This window comes from Oryx dammah, unplaced genomic scaffold (genome assembly GCF_014754425.2).
Source record: "Oryx dammah isolate SB20612 unplaced genomic scaffold, SCBI_Odam_1.1 HiC_scaffold_16, whole genome shotgun sequence".
NCBI lineage: Eukaryota > Metazoa > Chordata > Mammalia > Artiodactyla > Bovidae > Oryx > Oryx dammah.
This window is the reverse complement of record NW_024070200.1, coordinates 2212940-2217743: the sequence shown is the minus strand read 5'-3', so window position 1 is coordinate 2217743 and position 4804 is coordinate 2212940.

The following is a 4804-nucleotide window of genomic DNA, read 5'->3' as shown; positions in this document are numbered from 1 at the left end:
ACCTGGTCCATTTTTAAAACATTTTTTATTTTATTGAATAAATTGAATTTTTTTTTTGAAAATTTATTGAAATTTATTGAAAAATTTTTATTTTATTTACAATGTTGTGTTAATTTCTTCTGTAGAGCAAAGTGACCCAGATATTCAGATGAATATATATATATATATAGCATGGTAGGGTGGCTCAGATAGTAAAGTGTCTGCCTGCAATGCAGGAGATCCAGGTTCGATCCCTGGGTCGGCAAGATCCCCTGGGGAAGGAAATGGTATCTATATATTTTTTCACCATGGTCTGTCACAGAACATTGACTATTCCCTGCGCTGCACAGTATGGCCTGTTGTTTCTCCATCCCAGAGGTAAGAGTTGCCTCTGCTACTCCAAGTTCCCAGTCCCCCCTCCCCACCCCCACAAACACAAGGCTGGTCTCTGTCTCTGTGAGTGTGGTTTTGTTTCATACATCTGTTGATTTGTATGGTATTTTAGATTCCACAAATAGGTGATACCATATGACGTTCCCATTCCCTGTCTGATTTACTTCACTTAGTATATAATCTCTAGGTCTATCCATGTTGCTGCAAATTATTTCATTATTTCGTTCCTTTTGATGGCTGAATAGTACTCCACAGTGTATATATATATTCTTCCAAGGTGGTGCTCGTGGTAAAGAAACTGCCTGTCAATGCAGGAGATGTAAGAGACACGAGTTTGATCCCTGAGATGGGAAGAGCCCCTGGAGGGGGGCGCGGCAGCCCACTCCAGTACTCTTGCCTGGAGAGTCCCATGACAGAGGAGCTGGGCGGGCTACAGTGCACAGGGTTGCCCAGCGTTGGACACGACTGAAGCGACTTAGCACGTGCACACGTGTGTGTGTGTGTGTGCATCTTCTTCACCCGTTCATCTGTTGGTGGACATTTAGGTTCTTTCTATGTCTTGGCTATTGTAACATTTCCCTTTTTTGAACCATCAGACCGAATTCATCAGACTGAATATAGATGGGATCTATTTCATCTTGATGATTCTAGAATCCCACAATAGCACTGAGTAATAAGTGTTTAATATTTATGTTTACTGTTAACAGTTATTAATAAATAGATGCTTAGTTTATGAATGCATGGACAGAAGACTGTTGAGCTGAGTGGATTGGTGAAGGGTGGAGGTGGGTGGTGGAAAAACAGAAGAAAGATTTACTCGTATTTATGTGTATGGATAACACAAATATAATGTAAGGATGATAGATGGATGCATGGCAGGATGGTGGATGGGTAAGTCACTCAGTGGGTAGGCGGCTGGGGGGATGAATGACTGGACAGGGAGGTGACTAAGGGATGGATGTCGGATGCAGAATGTGTGTCTGGGTGGGAGGCTGGTGTACAGATAGTGGCTGGCTGGGTGCTGGAAGCATGGTAGATACTGGTGCTGATGGTCAGAGGATGGTGGATGGTGGATGCATCTATAATGGCAGTTAAGTGACGATGAGTGGATAGATTGGTAGATGGAGGGCGGGTGAACTTGGACACTAAATTGGGACTGATTGATACTGAAATAATCTACAGATATGCATTACAGGCAATAAGTGGTGAGTGGTGGATGCTTGTTCAATAACTGAATCATGGGATTATGGATGGATGGAGGATAAACAGGGGATGCTTGTGAAGGCTCTGAGCCACAGAGAATGGATGGCTAGATGGTATTAATAGATACCTGTGAATGGATATATGATTGATGGATGGACTGTGAATGGTGGAGAAGTAAATGGTGGCTGAATGGTGCATGGAAGGCAAATCAATAGATGGTTGCTGGGTCAACAGATAATGGGTTGTGTACTGTGGACATGTAGATGGAAGGTGGATAGTAGATAGAGAGATGTCAATTAGGTGATGAATGAATGATGGCTAAATGACAGATAAATCTTGGAATATAGATGCATGAAAGGTGAATGGTGGATGGGAAGATGGTGGAGAGATCGCAGATGGATGGTAGATGGTCAGCAGCATATTATAAATCAATGGTTTAATGTATAGAGGGAGGAAGATTGGTAGATGGCAAATGGATGATAAATGAAGATGATACAGAGTGAGTAGTGAATAATGAATGAGGGATGATGTACAGATAATTACTGGGTGGTTTGTGATGGTGGATGGATCTCAGTGCTGTCTCTCTGCTCTATCCCCAGCATCTAAAATAATGCTTGGTGTACAGAGGGCACTCGATGAATTCTTCTAGAATGGATGAATACGGATAGATGGTGGATGATACATGAATGGGTGTTGAATGAATAATGAATTATGGCTGGATGATGTATTGATGGTAGAGGATATTGTGAGATGGGCAATGAATGGCTAGATGGGTGGTGAACAGAGAAGAAGTGGGTGGATGGTAGATGGTGGCTCCATAGACATATGAATGGGTTAGGGATGGGGCGTGACTGGTGACTGAATCGTGGATAGATGAATTGTGACTCAGTGGTAAAGAATCTGCCTGCCAATGCCAGAGTTTGATCCCTGGGTCTGGACAATCCCCTCGAGAAGGAAATGGCAACCCACTCCAGTATTCTTGTCTGGGAAATCCCATGGAGAGAGGGGCCTAGCAGATTATAGTTCATAGGGTCGAAAAAAGTCAGACAAGATTAGTGACTAAACAACAACAAACTGTGACTGACTGGCTGGAGGCTAATGGGTGAGTGGTGGATAAATTCAGATAAATGGACAGTAGTGGTGGATTAGTAACTGCGAACCAGATATGTGGTGAATGAATAAATCATCCATAGATGGATAGACAGTTGTTAAATAGATGGAAAGCTGTTAGATAGTCAATGATGGTGGATAGATGGATGCTGAATTAATTTAGGACTGAAGGGTATTTTCCTGGTGTACTGATGCTGGGTGAATGGTGGGGGTGGTGGTGAATGGTGGGGGTGGTGGTGAATGGACGGATGCATTTTGTTGTTGTTGACTCTGCAATCCTATGGACTGCAGCATGCCAGGCTCCCCTGTCCTTCACCATCTCCTGGAGCTTGCTCAAACTCATCTCCGTTGAGTCAGTGATGCCATCCAACTATCTCATCTTCTGTCATCCCCTTCTCCTGCCTTCAATCTTTCCCAGCATCAGGGTCTTTTCACCTGAGTCACTTCTTCCCATCAGGTGGCTAAAGTACTGGAGTTTCAGCTTTAGCATCAGTCCTTCCAGTGAATATTCAGGACTTATTTCCTTTAGGATTGACTGGTTTGATCTCCTTGCAGTCCAAGGGACTCCCAAGAGTCTTCTCCAACACTACAGTTCAAAAGCATCGATTCTTCAGCACTCAGCCTTTTTTATGGTCTAGCTCTCATATACATAGCTTCTCGTCCAAGGAGCAAGCGCCTTTTAATTTCACAGCTGCAGTTACCATCTGCAGTGATTTTGGAACCCAAGAAAGTAAAGTCTGTAACTGTTTCCATTGTTTCCCCATCTATTTGCCATGAAGTGATGGGACTGGATCCATGATCTTAGTTTTTCGAATGCTGAGTTTTAAACCAGCTTTTTCACTCTCTTTCACCTTCATCAAGAGACTCTTCAGTTCCTCTTTGCTTTCGGCAGTGTGGTCAGCTGCATACCTGAGGTTATTGATATTTCTCCCGGCAATCTTGATTCCAGCTTGTGCTTCATCCAGCCCAGCATTTCACATGATGTATAAGTTAAATAAGCAGGGTGACAATATACAGCCTTGATGTACTCCTTTCACAATTTTGAACCAGTCTGAACTAACATGGACTAGAATGGGCAAATTTAACTCAGATGACCATTATATCTACTACTGTGGGCAAGAATCCCTTAGAAGAAATGGAGTAGCTCTCATAGTCAACAAAAGAGTCTGAAATGGGGTACTTGAGTGAAGTCTCAAAAAATGACAGAATGATCTTGTTTCGTTTCCAAGGCAAACCATTCAATACAAGTCTATGTACCAACCACTAATGCTAAAGAAGCTGAAGTTGAATGGTTCTATGAAGACCTATCGGAGAAGGCAATGGCACCCCACTCCAGTACTCTTGCCTGGAAAATCCCATGAACGGGGGAGCCTGGTGGGCTGCAGTCCATGGGGTCGCTAAGAGTCGGACATGACTGAGTGACTTCCCTTTCCCTTTTCACTTGCATGCACTGGAGAAGGAAATGGCACCCCACTCCAGGGTTCTTGCCTGGAGAACCCCAGGGAGGGGGGAGCCTGGTGGGCTGCCGTCTATGGGGTCACACAGAGTTGGACACAACTGAAGCGACTTAGCAGCAGCAGCATGAAGATCTATAAGACCTTCTAGAACTAACACCAAAAAAAAGATGTCTTTTTCATCATAGGGGACTGGAATGCAAAAGTAGGAAGTCAAGAGATACCTGGAGTAACAGGCAAGTTTGGTCTTGGAGTACAAAATGAAGCAGGATAAAGGCCAACAGAGTTTTTCCAAGAGAATGCACTGGTCATAACAAACACCTTCTTCCAACAGCACAAGAGAAGACTCTACACATGGACATCACCAGATGGTCAACACAGAAGTCAGATTGATTATATTCTTTGCAGCCAAACATGAGAAGCTCTATACAGTCAGCAAAAACAAGACCAGGAGCTGACTGTGGCCCAGATCATGAACTCCTTATTACAAAATTCAGACTTAAATTGAAGAAAGTAGGGAAAACCATTAGGTCATTCAGGTATGACCTAAATCAAATCCCTTACAGTGGAAGTGACAGATAGATTCAAGAGATTAGATCTGACAGAGTGCCTGAAGAACTATGGACGGAGGTTCATGACATTATACAGGAGGCAGGGATCAAAAC